At 36.1% G+C, this 20,591-nt stretch overlaps 1 protein-coding gene across 1 annotated transcript in view; it reads left to right on the top strand.

Annotated features, from left to right (window-relative positions):
- The window catches only part of LOC150107421 (transcription initiation factor TFIID subunit 1-like), a 688,572-nt gene that overhangs the window by 172,728 nt on the left and 495,253 nt on the right, over positions 1 to 20,591 (top strand). The window lies entirely within an intron of this gene.

Below are 20,591 nucleotides of genomic sequence, written 5' to 3'. Positions count from 1 at the left end.
CTTATTGGCTTAAACCAATATAGAAAATGATGGTACAACATGACAACATGGCTGGGGCGTCGCCCAGTTAAACAAGGCCCCTGTTGTTTTCGTCACGGCAGCTGCTGGAACAAATCTGAAAGCGCACCCCAACTCAACATCACCAGAGTTAAAGATCGCTACTATCAACATAAGAAGCCTGAATGGCAAAGAAATGGAGCTAGCTGAAGAATTAGATAAGTAACAGATCGACATAATAGGGGTGACTGAAACAAAAAAGACAAAAACTAATGAGATCTTTCTGAGCAATAAATACAAAATATATATTCAGGCAATGACAATCAAGGAAAAGGAGTAGCCATAGTATTAAACACATAATAGTGATGTTTTCTCCCTGGTGCAGGACACCAGAGTGTACAGAGGATTTGAAATTGGAAGTGATCACTATTTAGTCTTGAGCAGGATAAAATTGAATTTCATATTGAAAAGAATAACATGTAAGAAAGTTTTAAAGCTAATAAAAGTTGAGCAGCTCTCAGATGTGAACTGTAGACTAAAATACACAAAGATTATTGAAGAAAAAGTGAAAGAGTTTGAGAACAGGAACCAAACCTTGGAGATTCAGTAGCAAGCCTTGAAGAAAACCTTGATTGATTCAGCCAGAGAGGCATGTGGTAAGGTTTTCTGCAAGGATAGAAAAATCAGAACTCCCTGATGGACACAGGAGGTTAAAGAGGCAGTGAAGGAAAAGAAGAAAGCATACCAAAAGTTCCTGTCAAATAAGTCAGCTTTTGCTCTTAGAGAATACAGAGAAAAAAAATGTAAGAAAGCGAAACACTGTGTAAAACTAGCTAAACAAAAGTCATGGGAGGACTTTGGCAAGAAAATAGAAAATAAATATCAAGAAGGTGGTAAGATATTCTGGAGGTTGTTGAAGTTTAGGAATAGAGGAAAGAGTGCTGTAAAAGGACTTAGAGATGATAAAGGTGACATGAAAACAGGAGAAAAAGATATCCTTGAAGTATGGAGTAATTACTTTGAAAAACTGCTGAATGAAACAAGCAGTGATGACAGCACAGTGGTAAAAAACACTGACCAGGCATGCAGTCAGGAATACATATCCATACTTGGAGTAGAAAAAGCCATCTAAGGCTTGAAATGTGGAAAGGCAGCAGGAGTAGATGATATTCAACCAGAAATGCTGAAGTATAGTGGTATAAAAGTCTTACAGTGGCTGCACTGCATAGTTCAGAATGCCTGGACAGAGGATGAATTCCCGATGATTGGAGTAGAGCTCTCATAGTACCCATATATAAAAAAGGAAATAAAACAGAACGTGAGAATTACAGAGGTATATCCCTACTGAGTGTTCCTGGTAAAATATATGCAAGTATGCTTGAGAAACCGTTGAGAAGAATTGTGGAAGAAAAGCTTGGTGAAGAATAAGCTGGATTCAGGCCAAATAGAGGGGCTATCAGGATCAGAAATTCACTTTATGACAAATAGTTGAGAAAGCATGGGAATATAACAAAGATCTGTATTTAAGTTTTGTCGACTTGGAAAAGGCATATGACAAGGTGCCAAGAGAGAAGCTATTCAATACGCTACAGTTATATGGTATCAATGGGGCATTATATCAAGCAATACTTATTCTTTGTTTGAGTTGTAAGTCAGCAGTTAAGATTAAAGGAAGTACAGAAGATGGTTCATTGTTAAATCTGGTATGAGACAAGGATGTACATTATCCCCTCTGTTATTCATTATCTATATGGATCACATTATGAAGGAAAGTGGTATTAAACATGATATCAAAATTGGAGATGTTAATGTCAGCTCTTTGCTTTATGCGGACGATGTTATACTTCTAAATAATGCTACAAGTCTGCAAGATTCCCTGACTAAATTGAATAACTGTTGTAATAGATATGGTATGAACGTCAGCATTAAAAAGACAAAGACAATGAAAATAGGCAGAATTGTTGAAAATGTCAACTGTGTTGTGAACGGGGAACCTGGAGAAGCAAGTAAAACATTTCAGCTACTTAGGCACGATTTTTACTAAAGATGGTAAATTAAATATGGAAATTGACAACAGAATCAACAAAGCTGGTATGGTAGACAGTCAATTGAATAAATTCATATGGAATAAGAGAGAAATTAGTCAGAACATTAAATTAGCTGTATACAGACAGTGTTCAAACCAGTTTTAACTTATGGATCTGAGAGCTGGTTAAGAAGTAAAACACTTGACTAAAGACTAGAGACCGCAGATATGAGACTCCTGAGAAAGATTACAGGACAGATGGCATCAATGGCAATATTATATTAAAAACGAGGATATCAGGAAAGAACTTGACATTGTCAGCATTCGGGAACGCGTTAGCAGAGCTAATATTAGGTGGTATGGTCACTTAAACAGGATGGGCTAGGAAAGTTTAGCAAAACAAGTGTTCTCTGCCAGGTTAGCAGCAAAACGACCCAGAGGAAGACCAAGATATAGGTGGATTGATACGGTGCAAAGTGCCTTAGATGTTAGAAACATAAGATCTGATAATGTTGGAGTCTTGACAAGTAACAGACTGATTTGGAGGAAAATTGTAGGTAGGAAGTTAGTAACGATGTAAATTTTTCATGTAGTGCTATCATATCCTGTACACTCTTTGAGGATACACTTCAGGAATTTGATGATGATGATGACTAGGATGCAAGCATATCTTTTCAGGGTTTAACTTGTTGAATTGTGATTGAATAAATTCCTAATGAATTTTATTCATTCAAAATTCAACAAGTCCTAAAGTCCCTAGCTGGCTAAATTGGATTGTCTTGGCTGTTGGGCTGATGTTCTTTGGATGCAAGCTTCCCAAATTTGGGCAGTCTCATGCATCCAAAATTGTTGAGGTGTGGTAATTTTTTTAGTGCTGAAACAGATTCCAGGAATAATTTTTCATATTTATATTTGCTGTGGTGTACAAAAGCATATTCTTTGGTGGGTATCTAGTGCATGGGCAGCAAGTCCTGAGTGGCTGTAATGGAGAAACTGGATGTAGTCTTTGTGTTTGGATATCTTGTTATTTGCTGTCTTGCCTGTTTGTCTGTAGTAGGACAGCTCACAACTGCAAGGGATCTGGTATACTCCAGGTAGGTCTAGGGGAAGTGGCTGGTCTTTGGTGAGCGGATAAGGAATGCCAATTTCTTATGTGGTTTGTAACAGTTAGTCAGGTCATATATTGTTTTAGTGGGCGGGTGTTGTGGTGAACTGGTTTTGATATTTTCTGTTTTTTTTTGGGGTTGTAGCCGTTGGTTAAGAAGGTGTTAAGGATATGGTAAGATCAGTAGTTAGGGCATTGTTATCTGAACAGATTAATTTAGCCCTGTATATAGGGTTTTTATAATCCCATATTGTTGTGAGAGGGGATGGGGTGATTGCTTGGGGGATCTTTAGGACTCTAGGACCAACTTCAGTTGCCTTCTTCAGCCTCATTTGCTCGTTGTTGGTGCCTGTGTGCACATATCATAGTTTTATGTTCCCATAAGATGGCTATGTAACATTTGCCAAAATATAGGAAGGTATTGATTAAAGTTGTTTAATTAATATTTTAGTATACATTGTCATTTCTTGAAAAATGTAAAATCATGTGTAACCAACGGATAAGTTTATCTACAAGAAGAATGAAGAAGGAAGAGAAGATGATAATATTAAATTTTATAATCAGTTAGGAAATATATATAATAAAATAAAAATAAAAATGGTTATGTAATATTAGCAGGATACCTAAATGCAATAACTGGAAACATGAAAATTAATAATAATATAGGAATATATGGGGAACACACTCTAAACTTCTATTGCATCAGTCTTATGACTGGTAGCTCAGCAGCATTTCCTTCCAATCTTCTCTTCTGTTTGCTTTCCTCTTTATTTTGTAGTATGTTTTTAGTGCTATTGTTGTTTTTTAAAATAATAGTGCTTTGTTTTTTTTGTCTTCCTCTTTCTCTTTTTCCTTTGATTTTGCCTTCTATTATTCTATTCTTCTCGTCAGGCTTTCATGTCATAAGATTGTCCAATCCTTCTATTTCTTCTTGTTATTAATGTCTTTATCAGTGTTCTGGGTTCATTTACTTCCTTAAGCACCTCTGCATTAGATTTTTTGTCTGTTCATTTTATCTTTTGCATTCATCTCCAACACCACATTTCAAATTCCTCCAGTCTTCTAAATCGCCTGTTCCCATTGTCTGTGTTTCGCTGCCATAAAGGGCTATATTCCATATATAAGTTTTCCCTTAGTTGTTTTTCGACTTAAGTTTCCTTTTAATACCTTTTCCATTTTATTGAATTGTTTTTTTTGCTATGCCTATTCTTATCTTTGTCTTTTGATTTTCCTTCCTAGGTATTTGTAATTCTTTACTTGTTTTATGATCTTTGGTTTCTTTCTTGCCAATAGAATTTTAGTTTTTCACCATTTATTTTCATGTAGTATTTATTAAATATTTCATTTGTTGTTTTGATTAATTTTTTTCGTTATCTTCTGCTTTTTGCTAATGAATGCAATATCATCTGCAAATCTGAGGCAAAATATTTCCTCTCCACCAATCTTTATGCCACTGCTTGTTTTTTCTTTAACTTCTCTGATGGCATTTTCATTATATCTATTGTGAAGAGCAAGGGTGATAATATGCACCCTTGTCTTACTCCACATCTGTTATGTACGGTTTCTTCCTTATTATTTGTTCTTATGTATCCCATTTGTCTTGCATATATCTGTTTAATTACTCTTCTATCATTATAGTCAATGTGACATCATAATATTCCACATCATCCTCCAATTAACTTTGTCAAATGCTTTTTCTAAATCCAAGCTGTTTGTAGATTTCCTTTATTAAACAGTTCTTCTGTCTTCTTACATTCTTCATGGCGGTATTCTTCTTTAGCTTGCTTACATTTTCTTATCAGATTTTTTAATTTCTTGTATTTTTCTTTGTGTTCTACTTTTTCTGTATTCTTGTATAGCCTCTTCCATTAAATCTAATATTTCTTCAGTTATCCATGGTTTTCTTATATTTTGCTTTTCGCTTCCTAGTATTTTGTTACTAGCTTTTAGGATATTGTATTTTATTTGATTCCACTTATCGTTATTGTATTGGGTTGGCAAATAACTTCGTTCGGTTTTTCAGTGTGGAATGAAACACATTTAATATATATAATACATACTAGTCAGTTATATATTGACCCTCTTTATCAATGACCTCTTGCCATCTGTCCACGAACTTCATTATGCTGCATTCATAAAACTCCTGAGGTTTACTGGTGAAAAACTGATCCAGTTGTCTTTTGATATTATGAATGGAAAAACCTCCTCATTAGCGAAGGTTTTTCTATTCAGAGAATTCTGCAGCGATCGGAATAAGTGGTAATCGGAAGGTGTGCCAGGTCCAGCGAATATGGAGGATATGGCAGAACATCCCAGCCACGACGTAACAATTTACACATTGTTGTTAATGTGTGATGTCTGGCATTGTCGTGGTGAAAGACAGCTTCTTTCTGATTTGCCAATTCAGGACGTTTTGTGCTAATTTCACGGCCCAGTCGCATTAACTGTGAGCAATAGACAGTTGAATCAATCATTCTGCCTGATGGTAACACCTCGTAGTGGACAACACCTCCCACCACACAGAGAGCATGATCTTCTTTGGGTGCAATCCCGCTTTCGAGGTTGTTTGCGGTGGTTTTATCTCTTGTGCCCCCATGATCTTTTACATACCACGTTATCATACACGATCCATTTTTCATCTCCCGTAATCATCCGCTTCAAAAATGGTCATTTTCTTGGTGACATGGCAGCGAATCACAAATGGATATGCGAGCAGTCATATTGGACTCGGTCAACTCATGCGGCACCCAAACATTGAGTTTTGAAACATATCCTAGCTTGTGCAAATGGTTTTCAACACTTGTAGGAGATATGTTCAGTACTGCAGCAATCTCCTGCACTGTTTGTGATGGATTTTTGTTGACAATATGCTTCACACCACTCGAATCAACCTCAGTCGGGTGACAGGTGCGAGGCACATCATTAATGTCGAAATCTCTAGAACGGAATTTGGCAAACCACTTTTGGCATACTCATTCTGTTAAGGCACCATCCCCATATATGCTGCATATTTATTTATAGATCTCCGCAGCTTGTTTGCCCTTTTTTTGAAATAAAAGCAAATTATGCCAGTAATGTACGTTATTTCCTTCCATTTCTAAAAATATGTTACATGCACAATCAACTAAAGTAGGCTGAATGAAAATTCACTGAAAGGTTATGTGAAATGTCACCTTTTAACTGCGCAAAGCACAACAATAGCAACAAGCGAAGTGGTGTAATCTTGTACTAATGCATAAACCGAATGAACTTATTTTCACCCAATATTTTCCTTTGCATTTTCTTGTGTTAGTTTTTTTGTGGTTTCCTGAAATTGTCTTTTGATGTTTTCTTTATGTTGGAGGTTTAATGGACTTTTTACAGCACTCACAAAGAATTAAAATAGAATTTAATACTTCCTATATTTCGTCCTAGTCACTAGGACATCTACGGGAATTACAAAGACAATTAATGTAACATGCACACAAAAACTTACAATACTAAGCCAACCACGTGGGTGACAATAAAGTCCTATCTAGGTGGAGCGCCCTCTAAGGGCAGTTGTAGGTGGCCTGGAATGTAAGGTGGGACCTCTGGCGATGACTGTTTCCCAAATCTTCGGAAGCTTAATGCAACCGTATTTGTTAAGATTTGGTTGGTTTTTGAGAGCTGCTGCTGCTTCTAAGAAAAGTCTCTCTTTCTTGAATTTGCTGTGGTGGAGCATGGTGGTTTTTTTCCATGATACTCTGTGGGTGGTGTCCAAAACATGGTCAGCCAAGCCTGAATGGCCATAGTTGTGTTTAACGATGTACGACTTGTGTTCCTCTAGGCGGATGGATGCTGATCTGCCTGTCTGTCCAAAGTACGCAAGCTTACAGGAACAGGGTACTTTGTAAACTCCAGGCAGAGAGAGAGGAGGGAGCTGATCTTTCGTAGAACGGATAAGGGTAGCCAGTTTGCGGTAGGGCTTATATGCTGTGTGTAGGTTATACTTTTTTAGTATCTTAGCTATTTTTTCCGAAGTGCCACGGATGTAGGGTATGGTGATGGCATTTTTAAATTCTTGTTGATGAGAGGGACGGGGAATGGGGGAGGAATTGATTATTTTTTTGATACTGTGTTCGCTGTAGCCATTGGAGAGGAAAGTTCTGTGTATGTGGTTAAGCTCAGTAGTGAGGGCGGTTCCACTGGAACAAAGATTGTGGGCTCTCTTGGTAAGGGTTTTAATGATGCCATATTGTTGTGAGGGGTGGTGGTGGGAGAGTTTGTGAATGTATCTGCCTGTGTGTGTGGGTTTTCTGTATACAGTGAAGGCAAGTGTATCATTAGGCAGGCGCGTGACTAAGGTGTCTAGGAAGGGTAAACAATTGTTCTTTTCCTTTTCCATAGTAAACTGGATTCTTGGATGTAGGCTATTGAGATGACCAAGGAAGGAATCTAACGTGTCTGGGCCATGTGGCCAAATAGAGAACACATCATCTACATATCTTAGCCAGATAGAAGGTTTGAGTGGGGCTGAGATAGGACGAAATATAGGAAGTATTAAATTCTATTTTAATTCTTTGTGAGTGCTGTAAAAAGTCCATTAAACCTCCAACATAATGTCCTCACAGCACTTAAGCCTCTACACAAGAATTTTGATGTTTTCATTTTTTAGTTTCAATGTGTTGATCTTTGTGTGTTGTTGTTTTTTGAATTTCAATTATGTTTTCATTAATATAAGGTTGTGGTCACTATCAACATCTGCTCCTGGGAAGGCTTTATTAAATTTGACTTGGTTTTTAAATCTTGCTTTGACTATTATATAATAAATTTGGTATCTATTTGTGTCTTCTGGTGTCTTCCAGGTGTATCTTCTTCCTTGTGTGTTTGGAATATTGTGTTTGTGATTATTAATTCCTTCTGTTTGCAGAAATCTACTAGATGCTGTCCTCTGTCGTTTCTCTGTCCTAAGCCAAATTTTCCTACAGTGTTATCCTCCTTTCCTTCTTCTACGATTGCGTTCCAATCTCCCATTATTATTGTGCCATCTCTTTGTTTGAATGTGTTCTATATATCTTCAATTTGCTCATACATTGCAGGAAGAGAGAGAGAGAGAGAGGAAAAGGAGGGGTAGCAATGCTACTCAGGAAACACTTAGGCAAAAAGGTAACCACAACAATCAAACAGAGTGACAGAATCACTCTTCTGTCATTGGATGGCAATTAGCATCCAATCTGAACCAGTAAACCTGAACATTATAATGGTCTATACGCCTATGTCTTCATCCTTGCAATCCAGTCATAGGCATATAGACCATTATAATGTTCAGGTTTACTGGTTCAAATTGGATGCTAATTGCCATGATGCTGCCACTCTGTTTGATTGTTGTGGTTACTTTTTTGTCTAAGTGTTTCTTGAGTAGTATTGCTATCCCTGCTTTTCCCCTCTCTCTCTCTCTCTCTTCCTGAGAATATTATCCTGTAATCATTGCTCCAGAAATTGCCTTGATCCTGTCAACTTGTTTCACATATTCTCAGTATGTCTATATTAAGCCTCGTCATTTCTTTTAGATGTTTTCAAGTTTTTCCATTTCTAATAGGGTTTTCGCATTCCATGTTCCTATGTTTGTATAATTTTTCTCCTTCTTTCTGTCAGTATCAGGATTTTGCTGGTTTATGGCCTGAGAAGCCTGATTTCTTCCCCCTGCTGGGCATGACTCCTCTCATGGAGGCTCCATCGCTGATCTCATTTTGATTGTTTCTAGTTTCCATGCCACTTTTTCTAGGGATAATAATATGGTAGTTTCCCCTTGCTTTCCACATCACAGTGTTTACAATCCTTAGTCCTATAAATTGATCTGGCTTGTAAATTTCTGGATATGAGCCTTTCTAATATTAATTGTCTTCAGCCTCAGGCCAATACGGGTAGTTGTTGCTGCCCACTACCAGGGTTTGTATCGGAGTTTCCCCTCTCTAAGTACACTCCAAACAGAAATGATAAAGAATTGATGGACTTTGTAGTTTATAATAACCTTAAAATAATAAATTCTTTCTATAAACATAAGGGCTCACATAAATATACTTGGGCAGCAAGAGGATGGAAGTCAATATTAGATTGTTATCTTAAATGAAAAGACATCAAAGTTCTCTTCAGATGTTAGAGTTCACAGAGTATATGAGATAAGTAGTGACCACTTCCTCATTAAAATGAAATTAAGATTAACCTAAATGGCTACAAATAACAAGAACAGAAAGAAAATTTAAAACATTTGTTTATAAAACTAGATTATTAAATGACACAAATATACAGTGGCTATATGAACAAAGAATTAACCAATGTTTAGATAAAATAAAACAAAATGTAGAAATAGAATTGCTTAATATAAAAATTATACTAAATACAGCAGCAAACGAAAGCTTAGGAAAGACAAAAAAAATTCAATAAAAAGAGAAAAGAAACTGAAGATATGGGAGAATACAATCAAAGAAATAATCAAAATGAAAAGAGAAGCATATCATAAATGGTTAAGCAGTAAAAGATTAGAAGATGAAATAGAACATAAAAGAATAAGAGCCATAGCTAAAAGAGAAGTCAGAAAACAATGTATATAAGATTTTGAAACATTTAAGTACAGATACTAAAGAAAATGTAAAATTAAACACCGAATTCAAATTAGAAGAATTTCTAAATTTCTGTACAGAATTGTGAACAGATAAATATTTTAAAAAAGATAACTGGCAAACATTTAATGAAAATGAAATAACTAAAGAAGAATTAGAAATAGAAATTGCTAAATTAGAAATAGCTGTTGTAATAGATATGGTATGAAGGTCAGCAATAAAAACACAAAGACAATGAAAATAGGCAGAATCATTGAAAATGTCAACTGTGTTGTGAATGGACAACCTGTGGAACAAGTAAAACATTTCAGCTACTTAGGCACGATTTTTACTGAAGATGGTAAGTTAAATATAGAAATAGACAACAGAATCAGCAAAGCTGGTATGGTGGGAAGTCAATTGAATAAATTCATATGGAATAAGAGAGAAATTAGTTGGAACACTAAATTAGCTGTATACAAGACAGTGTTCAAAACCAGTTTTAACTTATGGATCTGAGAGCTGGGTCAGAAGTAAAACACTTGACCAAAGACTACACACCGCAGATATGAGAGTCCTGAGAAATATTATAGGTGTGAACAGATGGCATCAATGGCAATATCATAATAAAAACAATGATATTAGGAAAGAACTTGACATTGTCAGCATCCGGGAATGCATTAGCAGAGCTAATATCAGGTGGTATGGTTACTTAAATAGAATGGGCGAGGAAAGATTAGCAAAACAAGTGTTCTCTGCCAGGTTGGCAGCAAAACTACTCAGAGGAAGACCAAGATATAGGTGGATTGATATGGTACAAAGTGCCTTAGACGGTAGAAATATAAGATCTGATAACGTTGGAGTCTTGACAAGCAACAGACTGATTTGGAGGAAAATTGTAGATAGGAAGTTAGTAATGATGTAATTTTTTTTTCATGTAGTACTATCATATCCTGTACACCCCATGAGGGTACATGGCAGGAATTTGATGATGATGAATTAGAAATCTGCCTGAAAGAAACAAGAAATGGAAAATCACCTGAAGAAGATAAGCTGGTTCAGAATTATATAAATATGCAGGAATAATGTTCAAAGAAAGACTCCTATTATTTTTTAAAAAATCTCTTCAAATAGCAACCTACCAATAGAATGGAAAAAAGCAATTTGTGATCCCTGTCTTTAAAAAAAAGGTAGTGGGGTTGATCTTAAAAATTATAGAGTATTTTTAGTATTCTAAATTCCTGTTACAAACTATATAGCAGAAATTTAAATAACAAATTAATAAAATATTCTGAAAACTTCATTTTAGAAGTGCAGGATGGAGTTATAAAAGGATGATCAGGTATAGACCGGCCTTTTGTCAAAAATTAATAATAGAGAAAAGAAGAGAATACGATTTAGAAACACATATTACATTTATTAACTTTGAAAAAGCATTTGACAAAGTTAAAAGAAGCATTTTATTTAACATATTAAAAGAAAGACAAATTCCAAATAATATTTTAAAAGCTATCATAAGTGTATATGAAAATAATCAAATATAAATAAGATTAAATTATGAAGTATCTTGTACGAGAGAGGGGATGTCCCATTTCAGCAACTCTTTTTAATATTTATCTAAATGAAATCATAAAATTGAATAAAAATTTCCATCAAGGTATTAAACTTTCTCTTGCTGTGAACTTTAACACTCTCCTTTTTGCTGATGACCAAATAATAATTACAACTTCTGAAGATAACTTACAGAAAGACATTTTAAATTTAAATGAGATAGCAAAAGATTATGGAATGATAATATCAACAGAAAAATCAAAAACGATAGACTTTAAAGGACAAGATCCAGTAACAATTAAAATAATAATAGATAGCAAGATTTTAGAACAGGTGAATTCATTTAACTATCTAGGATGTATGATTACATATGAAAATGAAAAAATATATAAACCTAAAAATTGCAAAATATTTAAAAATAACAGGTGTAATTAACTCTATATTTACACCTAACCTAGTACAAAAACAAACCAAACTAAAAGTATACAATATATTAGCCCTACCAATAATGTTGTATGGAAGTAAAATCTGGACAATAAAACAAAAAAAAACAAACAAACAAACAGAAAGAAAGAAATGAAGAAATAATGAAAGAATGAAACCAGGAATCAGTAATAGAAAAAATTAAAAAATATAAAAATAAATGTATGGAATAAATACTTGTATTTGGAGACATGAACATTTTACAGTGGCTGGTCTGCATAATTCAGGAGACCTGGTTAAAGAGTTGAATTCCAGACGAATGGAGTAGAGCCCTCATAGTATTCATCTATACAAAGGGCAAGCATATTTGAGAAAAGACTAAGAAAAATTGTGAAAAGGGAAGCTTTGAGAAGAATAAGCTCGGCTCAGGCAAAATAGAGGTATCAGGATCAGATTTTTGCTTCAAGAGAAATGGTTGGGGTGCTTAAAGGTCAAAGCTGTATCATGAGAGGAGACCTCCACTTAGCCTTTAAAGGAATGCAGAGAACTGACCGAGGCTTCTGACCTAATGTCCAATCCTCACCTTCTCGTGGTGCACCCCCCTTTGGTATCTACCTGGATACTGAACGAACTAGGGCTGGCAATTTGGGATTTAGCCAACCAAATTGTATTCTTATTGGCTTAAACTAATATACAAAATGACGGTACAACATGACCAAATTTCAAGCTGGCTGGGGTGTTGCCTGGTTAAACAAGGTCTCCGTTGTTTTCGGCAGGGAACCAACGCGAATAGTGAAAAGTCAGCTGCTGGAACAAATCTGAAAGCACGCCCCAATCCAATATCACCAGAGTTAAAGATTGGTACTATCAACATAAGAAGCCTGAATGGCAAAGAAATGGAGCTAGCTGAGGAATTAGATAAGTACCAGATCGACATAATAGGGGTGACTGAAACAAAAAAGACGAAAACTGGTGAGATCTTTAAAAATGTTATATTCAGGCAATGACAATCAAGGAAAAGGAGTAGCAGCCATAGTATTCAACACAAAATACGAGGCTAATCTTCTTGAACGGCTGGCAGTCTCAAGTAGAGTGATGTGGGTAAATATCAGAATGGGGAATTGGACAATGGGACTTATTTGTGGCTATGTTCCCACAGAACTTCTTACTAAGGCAGAAGTGGAGCAATTTTTTGATGCTTTAGAGAAAGCAACTGACACAATGAAAAAGGAAAAGTTGGTCCTTGTTGGAGATCTAAATAGCAGAGTAAGAAATGATTGTCAGACCTACAAAAATATTTTGGGAAAATTTGTAGATAAGAGCAAAGCTAATAATAATGGCAAATACCTGTTGGATTTCTGCTCAGTACTGATTAGTAATAATCAAGACTTGGTTATTACTAACAGAATGTTCGAACATAAAAATGTGCACAAATTCACATGGAGAGAAGAGGCAAGGAATAAGAAAAGTCTCATTGACTATGTTATTGTTGATAGTGATGTTTTCTCCCTGGTGCAGGACACCAGAGTGTACAGAGGATTTGAAATTGGAAGTGATCACTATTTAGTCTTGAGCAGGATAAAATTGAATTTCATATTAAAAAGAATAACATGTAAGAAAGTTTTAAAGTGAATAAAAGTGGAGCAGCTCTCAGATGTGAAATGTAGTCAAATATACATAAATATTGAACTAGGAACCAAACCTTGGAGATTCAGTGGCAAGCCTTGAAAGAAAACCCTGATTGATTCAGCCAGAGAAGCATGTGGTGAGGTTGTGTGCAAGGATAGAAAAATCAGAACTTCATGGTGGACACAGGAAGTTAAAGAGGAAGTGAAGGAAAAGAAGAAAGCATATCAAATGTTCCTGGCAAATATGTCAGCTTGTGCTCTTAGATAATACAGAGACAAATGTAAGAAAGCGAAACACTGTGTAAAACTAGCTAAACAAAAGTCATGGGAGGAGTTTGGCAAGAACATAGAAAATAAATATCAAGAAGGTGGTAAGATGTTCTGGAAGTTGAAGAAGATTAGAAATGGAGGAAAAAGAGCTGAAAAAGGAGTTAGAGATGATAAAGGTGACATGAAACCAGGAGAAAAAGATATCCTTGAAGTGTGGAGTAATTAATTTGAAAAATTGCTAAATGAAACGAGTAGTGATAGCACCTTTGTAAAAAACACTCAACAGACATACAATCAGGAATATATATCCATACTTGAAGTAGAAAAAAGTCATTAAAGGTTTGAAATGTGGAAATGCAGCAGGAGTAGATGATGTTTCACCAGAAATGCTGAAGTATGGTGGTATAAAAGTCTTACAGTAGCTGCCCTGTATAGTCCAGAAAGCCTGGAGAGAGAGGGATGAATTCCTGATGATTGGGGTAGAGCTCTAATAGTACCCATATATGTAAAAAGGGAAATAAAACTGAATGTGAGAATTACAGAGGTATTTCCCTACTGTGTGTTCCTGGCAAGATTTATGCCAGTATACTTGAGAAACGGTTGAATAGAATTGTGGAAGAAATATGCCTTCTCCTTATATAGTAAAATACAGATCCTACTTATATTACCATGATCTCTGAATATTTCTCATCATCAAATTCCTGACATGTACCCTTCAGGGGTGTACAGATATGTTAGCACTACATGAAGAATTTACACCATTACTAAGTTCCTATCTACAATTTCCCTCCAAATCAGTCTGTTAATTGTCAAGACTCCAACATTATCAGATCTGATATTTCTATCGTCTAAGGCACTTTGTACCGTATCAATCCACCTATATCTTGGTCTTCCTATGGGTCGTTTTGTTGCCAACCTGGCAGAGAACATTTGTTTTGCTAATCTTTCCTTGCCCATTCTGTTTTAAGTGACCATACTACTTGAGATTAGTTCTGCTAATTCATTCCTGGATTCTGACAATGTCTAGTTCTTTCCTAATATCATCGTTTTTCATATGATATTGCCACTGATGCCATCTGTTCACACCTCTAATCTTTCTCAGGACCCTCATAACTATGGTCTCTAGTCTTTGGTCAAATATTTTACTTCTGACCCAGCTCTCAGATCCATAAGTTAAAACTGGTTTGAACACTGTCTTGTATACAGCTAATTTAGTGTTCTAACTAATTTCTCTCTTATTCCATATGAATTTATTCAATTGACTTCCTTCCATACCAGCTTTGTTGATTCTGTTGTCTATTTCCATATTTAATTTACCATCTTTAGTAAAAAATCTTTGCTAAGTAGCTGAAATGCTTTACTTATTCCACAGGTTCTCCGTTCACAACACATTTGACATTTTCAACGATTTTACCTATTTTCATTGTCTTTGTCTTTTTAATGCTGACCTTCATGCCATATCTATTCCAACAGTTATTCAATTTAGTCAGTAAATTTTGCAGACTTGTAGTGGATTTATTTAGACGTATAACATCGTCCGCATAAAGCAAAGAGCTGACATTAACATCTCCAATTCTGATGTCATGTTTAATACCACTTTCCTTCATAATGTGATCCATATAGATAATGAATAACAGAGGGGTTAATGTACATCCTTGTCTCATGCCAGATTTAACATTAAACCATCTTCGTATATACTTCCTTGAATTCTAACTGCTGACTTGCAACTCAAATAAAGACTAAGTATAGCTTGATATAATGCCCCATTGACACCATATAACAGTATATGGTGCCAATGGCGCATTAGCTTCTCTCTTGGCATTTCAATTCTATTGGCAATTGAATAACATCTCTCTCTCTCTTGGTACCTTGTCATATGCCTTTTTCAGATCGACAAAACTTAAATACAGATCTTTGTTATATTCCCATGCTTTCTCAACTCAGGAATTCTGTCTAGAATGCCTGGACAGAATTTCTGACGATTGGAGTAGAGCTCTCATAGTCCCCATATATAAAAAGGGACCACGTTGAAAACCACGTTGGTCTCCACACTACGTAATTCACACAATTACGTAGTGTGAATGGAATATTATGGCAAATATAGTCTATATATTATTTTTAAGCACTTCAAATGTTGAGAAGATTAAAGAGTTGAATGGATGTCAAATTACATGTGAGACATGGTTGCATGCTATCTCCACTATTATTCATCTATATTGCGATGCCCCTGTTTAATTCCACTTTTCTATCATGTAGAAAAGTGGCATTAAGTCGCTGTATATGTATACAAGGGGGGTACCCAAAAATAAGTGGATTTTATTTATTTATTATTTTTTAAAATTTTATTAAAGTTGGTAGTACCATATCCTAGTCATTTTTCAAAGTACTCTCCATGTGAGTCCATGCACTTGAACTGCTGGAACAGTTCAAGTGCATTGAACTATTTTGGAATTGCTCAACAGGAATACTGCTAATGACCTCCAGCTACCTTTCTTTCACTTCGTCCATTCCACATCAACGAATCGCTGCTCTTTCATGGTTTACTTTATCTTTGGAATAAAGAAAAAAGTCACATTTAGAGATTGGCAAGTAGGAAGGATGGAGAACAATTGCCTTGTGTGCTGATGCATTGTCGTGGTACAGCAACAACATTTCAACATTTTCAGAAACTTGCTCAGTAGTCTTTTGACAATCTTCATTGATTGCCTGCAAACCTTTTCGATGTTTTCATCATTTCTGCTTGTCAAAGGTCAACCAGATCGTGGTTGGTCTTCAACTGACATCCCCATTTTTGAAATGGGGAAAACCAATTGTAGAACTGCATTTTTTACCTAAAGCATTGTCTTTAAAATTGTTGCTGAAGCATAGCAATAGTTTCAGCTGCAGTTTTAGCCAAAAGAAAACAAAATTTCATGCACACTCTCTGTTCCTTGTGGTCAGCAAACACAAAATCACCAAACTTGCTTGCAAGCACTAACAAAAAATCAACGAGAACAATGAATAAGCTCACACAGGATGACCCCACTTTGCAGACTGGTGTAGAAAACTGCAAATCACGATGCCTAGCAGCAGCATCCGTAACTAGAAAATGTGCTTGCCAAGTTCAGATTCCAGTTATTTTTGGGTGCCCCTTTGCATACCAAACAGTGTTTTAGCTAATTTTAACTTGCAGATATGACAGCTAGAGAACTAAAGCACTTGTATCGAATACCAGACTATGGATATCAGAGCCCTGAGAAAAATTAGGGGAGTGAACAGACTTCCTCAATGGTAGAATCATATTAAAAGTGAGGATATTAAGAAGGAACTTTACATTGTTGGACTTCGGGAATATGTGAGTGGTCACTTAAACAGAATGGGAGAGGAAAGGTTATAAAAAAAGTATTTTTTGCAAGCATGGTAAGAAAAAGATCTGATTCAGTGAGAAGTGCCTTAGAATGCTGATATATAAGATCTGATAAAATTGGAGTCCTAATAGATGACAGATTAATTTGGAGGAAAATTGTTGATAAGAGGTTACTGATGATGTAATATAATATTACGTGCATATCAGATATTTGATATTGTTTAATTCTATTTCCCTTAATGTGGTCCATATAAATAGCAGTGGAATAGTGCCCATCTGCCTTGCATCTTATTTAATGTTAGATCTTTTTCAACCCATCCATTCCTTAGGATGGATAGAGTCCTCTGATTAGGGTCATAGTGAATTAATACAGCTGGCATTCCATTCTTCTGCTGTATTCCAAGGACAAAGTATCTGGAAGTCTGTGTGTTCACAGGGATGGTTTGACTGTTTTGTGTGACATAAATTCAGTTTCCAGGAGAAAAAACTCTCCACTTATATATGAGAGGCTAACTCACCATTTGATAAGACCTAATAAAAGTTCCTCGCATTGTAGATGGGATTCAAACCTGGTTCTTTCCAACTAAAGGACTTATCCATACCAGCTGATCTATGGAGGCTTAAGGTTAGACCCTGATCCTTTATATCCATTGGTGATACTGGAATGTTAAAGAATAATTATAAATTAGTTTAACTGTTATTTATTGGGCAAGAACCACTTATAACATATTCAGAAATAGAACTGATTAATTGTTTTGTGCATCTTCATATTAAATTACAAAATTAGAATAATGGTATTCACAGATTTCTAAATTAATAATTGTTGTACATTGAATGAACTTAAACTGAATGTTTCATTGAGATGTCATGGGTGTCTCCTTGTTGCAGTGTGTTCTGTAACTTTAGTCATAGCCCAGCTCTTTTATATGTAGGTATAAGGTGACCAAAGCTGGTTAAAGATTGGAGGTTGTTTTTTGTTACATTGGATTGGACACCATAGCATTTCAGCAGCTTTTTTATACTTGAACATAGTTGTTGAATTCAATGTATGACATCCCTTTGAGTTGCCAAAGTACTTGATGTTTTTCTTTGGTGGTACTAAACACCACTCCAGATTTATGTGCATACTTTTTCACTACATCTTTGATATGTTCTTTGAGGCAGATTTCTTCCTATGGATCCATCCAACATCAGATACTGCATGCACAGAGAATTTTGTACTCTCCAGGTCACTTGATAGAAGAATGAGGTTGTTTGGGTGATCATCATGTGAACACTTTTTGTCCATGGATATTGACCTGATGTGATATGGGTAGGAAGATAGGTATGTAAAGCTTCCTATTATGCGATTTGTGCCATGTGATGGTGGCTACATGCACATCATGTAATCCATGTTATAGGCATAGCATGTAAAGTGGATTGTTGATAAGATGTTGAAATTGGAGTATGTTAGGAAATGTATGTAGTTTTGAGGATTTGAAATAGAAATGTATCATTAGGTTTGGAATGCAAATGAGGGTATTTTGATGAAATGAATATTCGGTTTTGAGAATAATAGCATAGTCCATTGTAAATATTTTTAGTTTATTATTATTTCAAATTATTTACTTCGGTATGATATGTTCCCTTGCTGTATGGAGGTGAATTTTTTTCTTTGTGTTTACATGTTGGAGAATGACAGATTGTTTCTATATCACTGAACTTTCTGTACACAAAATGTTTCTGTCCATTTTTTGAAGTAATATTAATGTATTTTGTTAATTTGTAATGTTGTGGATGTTTTCCTGATGTCGGTTTTATTCAGCACCAACTCTCATTAAAAAAGGTATTTTCATCTAAGGTGTCACCTAAGCTGTCTAGATGATATATGGCAGGCAGTGTCTCTTGAATTAATAAATTCTTAGAGTAAAATATGAGTTATTATTATTTATTATTATTGTTCCGGGAAACTCCAAGGAGTCGACAGACTCATCGAGGGAGGCCCTAACATCATGTCTGGAACAACTATTCAACATTCACACAGTATCTATCATATCTTGCCTTGAACTCATTCACGGTCGTAGCACCCACAACAGACTCTGGAAGCTTATTCCACTCATTCACCACTCTCCAAGTAAAAAACCTAGCTCTAACACCCTTTTGTCAACCACGCTCTTGCCCAGCTTCCATGCATGGCCCCTAGTCCTCCCACCACCAGTCATATTTTCAAAAATATCTTCTGGATCAATCTTATAAAAACCCTTCAGTAATTTGAATGTCTCAATCATATCACCCCTCCTTCACCTATCGTCCAATTTCTGCAACCCACAAATCCTCAACCTATTCTCATAAGGTTCATTCCACAGACCTGCTATCATCTTGGTCACTCGTCTCTGGACCCTCTCCACTTCCTCCCCATCACGAAGAAACCCTGGTGCCCATAACTGGGCACAAATGTCCAGATGGGGTCTTATCAAGGCTCGATACAGAGGAACAACAACTTGCTTCTCTCTGCATTTTTCATAAGCCAAGTGATTCGGTGAGCTGTTTTAGTTACTTTTGCAATATGCCCCCTAAACTTCAACTCCCTATCCACCAGCACTCCCAAATCCCTGGCCTCATCAATCTCCTGGAGTACGGTTCCACCTATGCGATATACTGCTGCTATTCTTTTCACCCCAAAGTGCATAACCTTACACTTTGCCACATTAAACTGACATCCATTTTTCCTAGCCCAGTCCTGAAAACTATCCAAATCATCCTGTAAAATTTTGACATCCTGTGCACTCACAATTGCTCTACCCAACTTTGCATCATAGCAAGCAAGTGAACACTTCCTCTCAAATCTTTTCCAATATCATTGATGAACAAATTGAAAAGCAGTGGTCCAAGAACAGAGCCCTGCGGCACTCCACTAGTCACAAGACGTCTTTTTGACTCCACTCCTGAATAAACCACTCTCTGGTATCTCTCCTTCAACCACCTTCCTATCCATCTTACCAACCCTATATCTATCCCCATCTGCTCCTGTTTACTGATTAGGGTTCCATGTGGTATCCTGTCAACGGCCTTGTCAAGGTCCAGTAGTATCACTGTAAACCCATTACCCCTATCCAGTTCAGCCGTCACTGTGTTATAAAACGTGAGCAAGTTACTGAGGCATGATCTACCCTTCACAAAACCATGTTGTCCCCCATACAATATCCCATTTTCATCTATCCAATCCTGTATTCTTTTCTTGACTAATTTCCCTAAGACCTTGACAATGATTCCTGATATGCTAATCGGTCGGTAATTTACAACAGCAGTCTTGGAACCATCTTTATGCAGTGGAACTATTTTCCCCTCCTTCCACCCGCTCGGGACTAACCCAGACCCGAGACTCAAACAAAATGGTGAAGGGTACTGACAATTCTTTAGCTGCTTCTCGTATTACACGAGCTGGTATACCATCCAATTCCACAGATGTATTGACATTGAGGTTATGCAATAGACTACTCACCTCCACTTCATTAACCACAATTCCCGTATAATCTACTGGTTTATTCGTTTCTGCAATGTCACCACCTGGATGATATGTTCTTGCAAAGTGCTCACTCAGTAACTCAGCTCGAGCGGGTTAATCAACTAAATAACTTCGTTAGAAGCAGTTAATAAAAACCAGTTATTTAATAATGGTTTTTATGCTGATAGCATTTTTTTCTGA

The sequence above is a fragment of the Typopeltis vanoorti genome, chromosome 4 (genome assembly GCF_054136105.1).
Source record: "Typopeltis vanoorti isolate ZY-2024b chromosome 4, IOZ_Tvanoo_1.0, whole genome shotgun sequence".
In the NCBI taxonomy this organism is placed as follows: domain Eukaryota; kingdom Metazoa; phylum Arthropoda; class Arachnida; order Uropygi; family Thelyphonidae; genus Typopeltis; species Typopeltis vanoorti.
The sequence above is the reverse complement of the archived record's forward strand: the minus strand, read 5'-3'. Positions and strand labels throughout refer to the sequence as shown.